This window comes from Pseudophryne corroboree, chromosome 10, assembly GCF_028390025.1.
Source record: "Pseudophryne corroboree isolate aPseCor3 chromosome 10, aPseCor3.hap2, whole genome shotgun sequence".
In the NCBI taxonomy this organism is placed as follows: Eukaryota; Metazoa; Chordata; class Amphibia; order Anura; family Myobatrachidae; genus Pseudophryne; species Pseudophryne corroboree.
Genome location: NC_086453.1, coordinates 72,448,070 through 72,460,139, shown reverse-complemented (window position 1 = coordinate 72,460,139; position 12,070 = coordinate 72,448,070).

The following is a 12,070-nucleotide window of genomic DNA, read 5'->3' as shown; positions in this document are numbered from 1 at the left end:
TTTTTTTTTTTCCCTCCTTCCCTCCCAGGTATTTTAATTTGTGTTTAGGGTCTATACTTAGTCAATAAGTTATGATTACTTCAAGGCTATGTCTCGTAATTTTTTAGATATTGATTAAGGACGAGGATAGTGCCATTATTTGTTGTTATGTATCTATAATCTCAACATAATGATAATTCCTTTTATTATTGACATACATTTAATGTTAAGCATTGTAACAAAATTATTATTATGACTTTGCATTATATCGTCCATTTTTGAAAAAGATGCCTGTACTAATTTTCGTCTGTTTTAAACTCTTATGTTTTGTATGATGAAAAATCTCAATAAAAATATCTTAAAAAAAAAAAAAAGAACAACAACAAGTCCCTTACAGTGTTGCTGTGTTGTGCTGCATCAGACCAGTGGTAGTGTCCTGGCCATCAGCCATCAGTCATTCTTGTGCCGCATATTGTGTTATATAACTCCAAAAAAATAATGGAGAACAAAAATGTGAAGGATAAAATAGGGAAAGATCAAGAACCATTTCCTCCTAGTGCTGAAGCTGCTGCCACTAGCCATGACATAGATGATGAAATTTAAAGAAAAAAGAGGAAAAGCAAATCAACTTTTAATAGCAGCACTCATTCCCTGAATAATTTTTATTTACAAATATGATTTATTTAAATAATTTGTAGGTAATAGTGTTAAATGGAAAAGAGATTCTCAATACCCATATGTGATGTAGATACCTTTATTATTATCACATATGATGTATTCTATGTCCCCTTTATTGTAAAGGAGACAACTAAGTGAAATATTAAAAAATATAGAGACAGAATAACGTGTAAGAAAAAATAAATTAAATTATGTGTAGAGAATATATTTAAAAACAAGTGCTAGTACGCTGTCTTGATTTATAGATCAATACAACCTGTGATTCAAAAGTTTCTTATGTAAATAATTTATTTATTTTAATGAAACTACCACTGATTTTTTTGTAGCCAGTGGTGTATATAAAGGGTTACATAATATATCAGTATTATACCATTTCTAATAAGTTCTCAAATTTATAGATCCCAATGCAACATTTGTTGCTATATAATGGAGTCACGAGAATATTAGAAACAACAATGCAAAAATCCGAATGATGGTTAAGTCTGTGATAGACGTGAGGTTATTATTACCTTTAATGATACTAATATACGATAACACGCTGAAGAATTGTTCTTTGATATTTGGTATTATAAGATACCCCTATTTGAGTATATATTTCTCCTGGCCATTACTCCTTACTAAATATCCTGCTATTATAGCAGTGTTCTTAAGGAGACTAGCAATTTTGCACAGTACTATCATACAGATAAGCCTGCTTAAGCATGTGTTTGCTGCAAATATTGCTGTCTATATACACAGCTAACCCAGGCACGTATGATTAAAAAAAAAAAAAAAAAAATTTTTTTTTTTTTTTTATAGTACTCTCCTTAATAACTACTGATTAGTTTGATCCCAGTGGTCTGTGTTCACTGTAAAAGGAGCATGGAAATTTTTTTAAAGGTATAAGTATCTTATTTAAATCAGATGTACAAAGTGCTAGCTACAAAAATATATATATGAACCTGCTTAAACACCTGTTCATTGGGTCATATAGGGCAGAAAAATAGGGGTTATATATATGTATTTTAATACTATTACAGGTAATGCTGTCTTGCGTAGGAAGCTACTGCAATCACATGTAATTCCCCAATTTGATGACAGCGCCCTTACAGAATCACTGTCTGTTATAGTCCCAGTGATATATGCTAGCAGCAAATCATACCCAAATTTCAAAAGGTGTTAGTAATCAGTTGGAATCTCATATATATATATATAAATGCAATACTTCCAGCTTCTATTGCTGTCTATATATCTGGGTTATATATATATTTTAAATAAGATTTTACTTACCGATAAATCTATTTCTCATAGTCCGTAGTGGATGCTGGGGACTCCGTCAGGACCATGGGGAATAGCGGCTCCGCAGGAGACAGGGCACAAAAGCAAGCTTTTAGGATCACATGGTATGTACTGGCTCCTCCCCCTATGACCCTCCTCCAAGCCTCAGTTAGGTACTGTGCCCGGACGAGCGTACACAATAAGGAAGGATCTTGAATCCCAGGTAAGACTCATACCAGCCACACCAATCACACCGTACAACTTGTGATTTGAACCCAGTTAACAGTATGATAGCAATGAAGTAGCCTCTAAAAAAGATGGCTCACAACAATAATAACCCGATTTTTTTGTAACAATAACTATGTACAAGTAATGCAGACAATCCGCACTTGGGATGGGCGCCCAGCATCCACTACGGACTATGAGAAATAGATTTATCGGTAAGTAAAATCTTATTTTCTCTAACGTCCTAGTGGATGCTGGGGACTCCGTCAGGACCATGGGGATTATACCAAAGCTCCCAAACGGGCGGGAGAGTGCGGATGACTCTGCAGCACCGAATGAGAGAACTCCAGGTCCTCCTCAGCCAGGGTATCAAATTTGTAGAATTTAGCAAACGTGTTTGCCCCTGACCAAGTAGCTGCTCGGCAAAGTTGTAAAGCCGAGACCCCTCGGGCAGCCGCCGAAGATGAGCCCACCTTCCTTGTGGAATGGGCATTTACATATTTTGGCTGTGGCAGGCCTGCCACAGAATGTGCAAGCTGAATTGTACTACAAATCCAACGAGCAATAGTCTGCTTAGAAGCAGGAGCACCCAGCTTTTTGGGTGCCTACAATATAAACAGCAAGTCAGACTTTCTGACTCCAGCCGTCCTGGAATTATATATATATATATATATATATATATATATTTTCAGGGCCCTGACAACGTCTAGCAACTTGGAGTCCTCCAAGTCCCTAGTAGCCGCAGGCACCACAATAGGTTGTTTCAGGTGAAACGCTGACACCACCTTAGGAAGAAACTGGGGACGAGTCCGCAGTTCTGCCCTGTCCGAATGGAAAATCAAATATGGGCTTTTGTAAGACAAAGCCGCCAATTTTGACAATCGCCTGGCCGAGGCCAGGGCCAACAGCATGGTCACTTTCCATGTGAGATATTTCAAATCCACAGATTTGAGTGGTTCAAACCAATATGATTTGAGGAATCCCAACACTACGTTGAGATCCCATGGTGCCACTGGAGGCACACAAGGGCTGTATATGCAATACTCCCTTGACAAACGTCTGGACTTCAGGAACTGAAGCCAATTCTTTTTGGAAGAAAATCTATAGGGCCGAAACTTGAACCTTAATGGACCCCAATTTGAGGCTCATAGACACTCCTGTTTGCAGGAAGTGCAGAAATCGACCTAGTTGAAATTTTTTCGTGGGGCCTTCCTGGCCTCACCCACGCAACATATTTTTACCACATGTGGTGATAACGTTGTGCGGTCACCTCCTTCCTGGCTTTGACCAGGGTAGGTATGACCTCTTCCGGAATGCCTTTTCCCTTAGGATCCGGCGTTCAAACCGCCATGCCGTCAAACGCAGTCGCGGTAAGTCTTGGAACAGACAAGGTCCCTGCTGGAGCAGGTCCTTTCTTAAAGGCCGATGCCACGGTTCCTCTTGGAACAGACATGGTACTTGCTGAAAGCAAATCCCTTCTTAGCTCCCGAGGCCATTAGTCCTCTGTGAGCATCTCTTGAAGTTCCGGTTACCAAGTCCCTCTTGGCCAATCCGGAGCCACGAGTATAGTTCTTACTCCTCTATGTCTTTTAATTCTCAATACCTTGGTTATGAGAAGCAGAGGAGGGAACACATACACCGACTGTTACACCCACGGTGTTACCAGGACGTCCACAGCTATCGCCTGAAGGTCTCGTGACCTGGCGCAATACCTGTCCCATTTTTTGTTCGGGCGGGATGCCATCATGTCCACCTTTGGTCTTTCCCAACGGTTCCCAATCATTGTCTGCTGAGGAAGTCAGCTTCCCAGTCGTCCACTCCCGGAATGAACACTGCTGACAGTGCTATCACATGATTTTCCGCCTAGCGAAAAATCCTTGCAGTTTTGCCACTGCCCTCCTGCTTCTTGTGCCGCCCTTTCTGTTTACGTGGGCGACTGCCGTGATGTTATCCCACTGGATCAATACCGGCTGACCTTGAAGCAGAGGTCTTGCTAAGCTTAGAGCATTATAAATTTGCTCTTAGCTCCAGTATATTTATGTGGAGAGAATTCTCCAGACTTGATCACACTCCTTGTGTGACTGCTCCCCAGCCTCCCAGGCTGGCCTCCGTGGTCACGAGCATCCAATCCTGAATGCCGAATCTGCGGCCCTCTAGAAGATGAGCACTCTGTAATCACCACAGGAGAGACACCCTTGTCCTTGGATATAGGGTTATCCGCTGATGCATCTGAAGATGCGATCCGGACCATTTGTCCAGCAGATCCCACTGAAGAGTTCTTGCGTGAAATCTGCCGAATGGAAGCGCTTCGTAATAAGCCACCATTTTTTACCAGGACTCTTGTGCAATGATGCACTGACACTTTTCCTGGTTTTAGGAGGATCCCGATTAGCTCGGATAACTCCCTGGCTTTCTCCTCTGGGAGAAACACCTTTTCCTGGACTGTGTCCAAAATCATCCCTAGGACCAGCAGACGTGTCGTCGGAACAACTGCGGTTTTGGAATATTTAGAATCCACCCGTGCTGTCGTAGAACTACTTGAGATAGTGCTACTCCGACCTCCAACTGTTCTCTGGACCTTGTTCTTATCAGGAGGTCGTCCATTTTCTTTGAAGACGAATCCTCCTTTCGGTCATTACCTTGGTAAGGACCCCGGGGTGCCTTGGACAATCCAACGGCATCGTCTTGAAACTGATAGTGACAGTTCTGTACCACGAACTTGAGGTACCCTTGGTGAGAAAAGGCAAATTTTGGGACATGGAGGTAAGCATCCCTGATGTCCCGGGACTCCCCTTGTTCTTTGCTATCACTGCTCTGAGTGACTCTATCTGGATTTGAACCCTTGTAAGTGTTCAAATTTTTCAGATTTAGAATAGGTCTCACCTAGCCTTCAGTACCACCATATAGTGTGGAGTAATACCCCTTTCCTTGTTGTCGGAGGGGTAATTTTATTATCACCTGCTGGGAGTACAGCTTGTGAATTGTTTTCAATACTGCCTCCCTGTCGGAGGGAGACATTGGTACAGCAGACTACAGGAACCTGCGAGGGGGGAAACCTCTCGACATTCCAATCTGTACCCCTTGGATACTACTTGTAGGATCCAGGGGTCCTGTACGGTCCCAGCGTCATGCTGAGAACTTGGTAGAAGCGGTGGAGGGCTTCTGTTCCTGGGAATGGGCTGCCTGCTGCAGTCTTCTTCCCTTTCCTCTATCCCTGGGCAGATATGACTCTTATAGGGACGAAAGGACTGAGGCTGAAAAGACGGTGTCTTTTTCTGCAGAGATGTGACTTAGGGTAAAAAACGGTGGATTTTCCAGCAGTTGCCCTGGCCACCAGGTCCCATGGACCGACCCCAAATAACTCCTCCCCTTTATACGGCAATACATCTTTGTGCCGTTTGGAATCTGCATCACCTGACCACTGTCGTGTCCATAAACATCTTCTTGCAGATATGGACATCGCATTTACTCTTGATGCCAGAGTGCAAATATCCCTCTGCGCATCTCGCATATATAGAAATGCATCCTTTAAATGCTCTATAGTCAATAAAATACTGTCCCTGTCAAAGGTATCAATATTTTTAGTCAGGGAATCCGACCAAGCCACCTCAGCTCTGCACATCCAGGCTGAGGCGATCGCTGGTCGCAGTATAACACCAGCATGTGTGTGTATACTTTTTAGGATATTTTTCAGCCTCCTATCAGCTGGCTCCTTAAGTACGGCCCTATCCGTAGATGGTACCGCCACTTGTTCTGATAAGCGTGTGAGCGCCTTATCCACCCTGAGGGGTGTTTCCCACCGCGCCTTAACTTCTGGCGGGAAAGGGTATACCGCCAATAATTTTCTATCGGGGGAAACCCACGCATCATCACACACTTCATTTAATTTATCTGATTCAGGAAAAACTACAGGTAGTTTTTTCACCTCACACATAATACCCTTTTTTGTGGTACTTGGAGTATCAGAAATATGTAACACCTCCTTCATTGCCCTTAACGTGTGGCCCTAAAAGAAAATACGTTTGTTTCTTCACCGTCGACACTGAAATCAGTGTCCGTGTCTGGGTCTGTGTCGACCGACTGAGGTAAATGGGCATTTTACAGCCCCTGACGGTGTTTGAGACGCCTGGACAGATACTAATTTGTTCGCCGGCCCTCTCATGTCGTCAACCGGCTTGCAGCGTGTTGATATTGTCACGTAATTTCCATAAATAAGCCATCCATTCCGGTGTCGACTCCCTAGAGAGTGACATCACCATTACAGGCAATTTGCTCCGCCTCCTCACCAATATTTTCCTCATACATGTCGACACACACGTACCGACATACAGCACACACATAGGGAATGCTCTGATAGAGGACAGGACCCACTAGCCCTTTGGGGAGACAGAGGGAGAGTTTGCCAGCACACACCAAAAGCGCTATAAATGTATATAAACAACCCTAGAAGGTGTTGTTTACTATATATGCGCTCTTAATATATAAATATCGCCAATTTATGCCCCCCTTCTCTTTGTTACCCTGTTTCTGTAGTGCAGTGCAGGGGAGAGTCCTGGGAGCCTTCCTCACCAGCGGAGCTGAGCAGGAAAATGGCGCTGAGTGCTGAGGAGAATAAGCTCCGCCCCTTTTCCGGCGGGCTTCTTCTCCCGGTTTTTAATAAACTGGCCTGGGTTAAAATACATACATATAGCCTTAATGGCTATATGTGATGTATTTATTTTGCCACTAAAGGTAATTATATTGCTGCCCAGGGCGCCCCCAGCAGCGCCCTGCACCCTCCGTGACTGAGTCAGTGAGCCGTGTGACAACAATGGCGCACAGCTGCAGTGCTGTGCGCTACCTTCATGAAGACTGTGGAGTCTTCTGCCGCCTGTTTTCCGGACCTCCGTTCTGCCGTCTCTTCAGCGTCTGTAAGGGGGATCGGCGGCGCGGCTCCGGGACGAACCCCAGGCTGACCTGTGTTCCGACTCCCTCTGGAGCTAAGTGTCCAGTAGCCTAAGACTCCAATCCATCCTGCACGCAGGTGAGTTGGAAATCTCTCCCCTAAGTCCCTCGATGCAGTGATCCTGTTGCCAGCAGGAATCACTGAGATTGAAACCTAAAAAAAAACTTTTCTAAACAGCTCTTTAGGAGAGCCACCTAGATTGCACCCTCTCGGACGGGCACAAAAACCTAACTGAGGCTTGGAGGAGGGTCATAGGGGGAGGAGCCAGTACATACCATGTGATCCTAAAAGCTTGCTTTTGTGCCCTGTCTCCTGCGGAGCCGCTATTCCCCATGGTCCTGACGGAGTCCCCAGCATCCACTAGGACGTTAGAGAAATAGTATTACAGGTAATGCTGTCTTGCGTAGAAAGCTACTGCAATCACATGTAATTCCCAAGTTGATGACAGCGCCCTTACAGAATCATTGTCTGTTATAATCCCAGTGATATGTGCTCGCAGTAAATCGTACCCAAATTTTCAAAGGTTAGTACTATAAGCCCTGACGAAGCTTAATAAGTGAAATGCGCATCGGCTCTGCTGTGCGCTGTCAGCTTTAAAATCATCATGTATTTATAACCTGTGTATATTGAAATCACTAGTAAGGGTTACCTTTTAGTTTGTACGATACACGCTGACAGAGTCTACACAGAGGACAGGAGGGTTTCCTCTTAGTGTCAGCTAGCTGCGGAACATTAATACATGAGAAACATATGATTTGTGATGGCTCTCTAATGATAAAGGAGAGCTATCTAAGATTCTGGTTCAATTGAACTGGCTTATAACAAATTGTACAATATATAACAAGGAGTTAATTGTTAATGTGTGCCTATGCTGCATGGCAATATCAGCCAGATATATAGACAGCAATAGAAGCTGGAAGTATTGCATTTATTTATATGAGACTCCAACTGATTACTAACACCTTTGAAAATCTGGGTACGATTTACTGCTAGCACATATCACTGGGATTATAACAGACAATGATTCTGTAAAGGCGCTGTCATCAACTTGGGAATTACATGTGATTGCAGTAGCTTTCTACACAAGACAGCATTACCTGTAATACTATTAAAATATATATATAACCCAGATATATAGACAGCAATAGAAGCTGGAAGTATTGCATTTATATATATATATATATATATATATATGAGATTCCAACTGATTACTAACACCTTTTGAAATTTGGGTATGATTTGCTGCTAGCATATATCACTGGGACTATAACAGACAGTGATTCTGTAAGGGCGCTGTCATCAAATTGGGGAATTACATGTGATTGCAGTAGCTTCCTACGCAAGACAGCATTACCTGTAATAGTATTAAAATACATATATAACCCCTATTTTTCTGCCCTATATGACCCAATGAACAGGTGTTTAAGCAGGTTCATATATATATTTTTGTAGCTAGCACTGTGTACATCTCATTTAAATAAGATACTTATACCTTTAAAAAAATTTCCATGCTCCTTTTACAGTGAACACAGACCACTGGGATCAAACTAATCAGTAGCTATTAAGGAGAGTACTATAAAAAAAAAAAAAAATTTTTTTTTTTTTAATCATACGTGCCTGGGTTAGCTGTGTATATAGACAGCAATATTTGCAGCAAACACATGCTTAAGCAGGCTTATCTGTATGATAGTACTGTGCAAAATTGCTAGTCTCCTTAAGAACACTGCTATAATAGCAGGATATTTAGTAAGGAGTAATGGCCAGGAGAAATATATACTCAAATAGGGGTATCTTATAATACCAAATATCAAAGAACAATTCTTCAGCGTGTTATCGTATATTAGTATCATTAAAGGTAATAATAACCTCACGTCTATCACAGACTTAACCATCATTCGGATTTTTGCATTGTTGTTTCTAATATTCTCGTGACTCCATTATATAGCAACAAATGTTGCATTGGGATCTATAAATTTGAGAACTTATTAGAAATGGTATAATACTGATATATTATGTAACCCTTTATATACACCACTGGCTACAAAAAATCAGTGGTAGTTTCATTAAAATAAATAAATTATTTACATAAGAAACTTTTGAATCACAGGTTGTATTGATCTATAAATCAAGACAGCGTACTAGCACTTGTTTTTAAATATATTCTCTACACATAATTTAATTTATTTTTTCTTACACGTTATTCTGTCTCTATATTTTTTAATATTTCACTTAGTTGTCTCCTTTACAATAAAGGGGACACATAATACATCATATGTGATAATAATAAAGGTATCTACATCACATATGGGTATTGAGAATCTCTTTCCCATTTAACACTATTACCTACAAATTATTTAAATAAATCATATTTGTAATTAAAAATTATTCAGGGAATGAGTGCTGCTATTAAAAGTTGATTTGCTTTTCCTCTTTTTTCTTTAAATGTGTATATATAGATCAACAAGCAGCACCACCTTAACATATTTGTGTTGAAATATTTGTTTGATCAGCACAATATGCTAGACTACAAATATTCCCTATAAAGTATTATTTATCCATAATCTGGTGCGGGAGTCTCTTTAACTTGAAAATAGATGATGAAATGCCATCAACGTCGTCTGCCAAGGCCGATGCCCAATGTCATAGTAGAGGGCATGTAAAATCCAAAAAGCCAAAGTTCAGTAAAAAGACCCCAAAAAAGAAATTTAAATGGTCTGAGGAGCCATGTAAATTTCCAATATGCCATTTACGACACGGAGTGGCAAGGAACGGCTGAGGCCCTGGCCTATGTTCATGACTAGTGATTCAGCTTCACATGACAATGGAAGCCCTCATCCTCCCGCTAGAAAAATTAAAAGAGTTAAGCTGGAAAGAGCACAGAAAAGAACTGTGCGTTCTGAGATGGTATCACAAATTCCCAAGGAGAGTCCAAGTGTGTCGGTGGTTGCGGTGCCTGACCTTCCCAACACTGGACGGGAAGAGGTGGCTCCTTCCACCATTTGCACACCCCCTGTGGCTCCTTCCACCATTTGCACGCCCCACAATCCAGTTCCTGATATTGAAATTGAAGATGTCATTGTTGATGTATACCAGGATGAGGCTATAGGTGTTGCTGGTACTGAGGAGGAAGTTGACGATGAGGATTCTGATGATGATATGGTTTGTTTAAGTCAGGCACCGGGGGAGACACATGTTGTCCTTGGGATGAAGAATCCCATTGTGATGCCTGGGCAAACTACCAAAAAAGCCACCTCTTCGGTGGTATTTCTCCACAAATCCAGACAACAGGTGTCAAGCTATCTGTTGCCTCTGTCAATCTGTAATAAGTAGGGGTAAGGATGTTAACCACCTAGGAACATCCTCCCTTATACGTCACCTACAGAGCATTCATCATAAGTCAGTGTCAAGTTGTGAAACTTTGGGTAAGAGCGTAAGCAGTCCACTGACACATAAATCCCTTCTTCCTCCTGTACCCAAGCTCCTGCAAGCCACACCACCAACTCCCTCAATGTCAACTTCCTCCTCAGTCAGGAATGTCAGTAGTCCTGCAGGCCATGTCACTGTCAAGACTGAGGAGTCCTCTCCTAACCGAGATTCCTCCGGAGGATCTTTGAGTGGAACGCCTGCTGTTGCTGCCGCTGCTGTTGTTGCTGCTGGGAGTCAATCGTCATCCCAGAGGGGAAATCGGAAGACCACTCGTACTACTTGACTGTCCAACAGTCCTTTTTGAGAAAGATGAAATATGACAGCAGTCATCCTGTTGCAAAGCAGATAACTGAGGCCTTGACACTTATGTTGGTGTTAGACATGCGTCCCGTATCCGCTATTAGTGATGTGGGATTTAGACAATTGATGGAGGTATTGTGTTCCCGGTACCAAATCCCATCTAGGTTCCACTTCACTAGGCAGGCGATACCGAGAATGTACAAAGACGTCAGAAGAGTCACCAGTGTCCTACAAAATGCGGTTGTATCCAGTGTCCACTTAACCACGGACATGTGGACAAGTGGAACAGGACAGACTAAGGACTATACGACTGTGACAGCCCACTGGGTTGATGTATGGCCTCCCGCAGCAACAACAGCAGCGGCAACAGTAGCAGAATCTCACAAACGCCAACTCGTTCCTAGGCAGGCTACGCTATGTATCACCGCTTTCCGTAAGTATCACAGTACGGCAGGCAGAGTCCCCCTTTTACACAGTACAGCAGGTAGAGTCCCCTTTTACACATTACAGCAGACAGAGTCCCCGTTTTACACAGTACAGCAGGTAGAGTCCCCTTTTATTCATTAGGCAGGTAGAGTCCCCCTTTTACACATTATGGTAGCAGAGTCCCCCTTTTTACACATTACGGCAACAGAGTCCCCATTTTTACACATTACGGCAGCAGAGTCCCCGTTTTACACATTAGACAGGCAGAGTCCCCATTTTTACACATTAAGGCAGAAGAGTACCACTTTTTACACATTACTGCAGCAGAGTCCCCTCTTTACACATTATGGCAGGCAGAGTGTGTGTGTGTGTGTGTGTGTGTGTGTGTGTGTGTGTGTGTGTGTGTCAGTGCTGTGGCGTAACTTCATCCCAGTTGCCGGAAGCAAGATCAATCTTGGTGCCCCCCCAAGCACCATGATATATTTGAAGAGCAAGATAAGCTGTGTACACACTAGACGCAGACATGTCATCAGTGTGGCAGGTCCCAGCAGCCAGGCAGGCATTGGCAAGTGCATACACACTTGCCGATGCTGCCAGCGATGAGCGATGGCGGGTGGGGGTCAGCGGGGGCCATGCTGCATTCAGCAGTATGGCTGCAGGGGATGGGGTTAGGGTAAGGCTGCAGGGGAGGGGATTAGGGTAATGCTGCAGTGGATGGGTTTTGGGTATGGTTGATGGGTTAGGAAAAAAAGGAATTTTGTTTCCCCCAGCATGATAACAGTATCCAGATTTAAATCCCACACAATATTAGAATTCAGAGATCTCGGTTACATA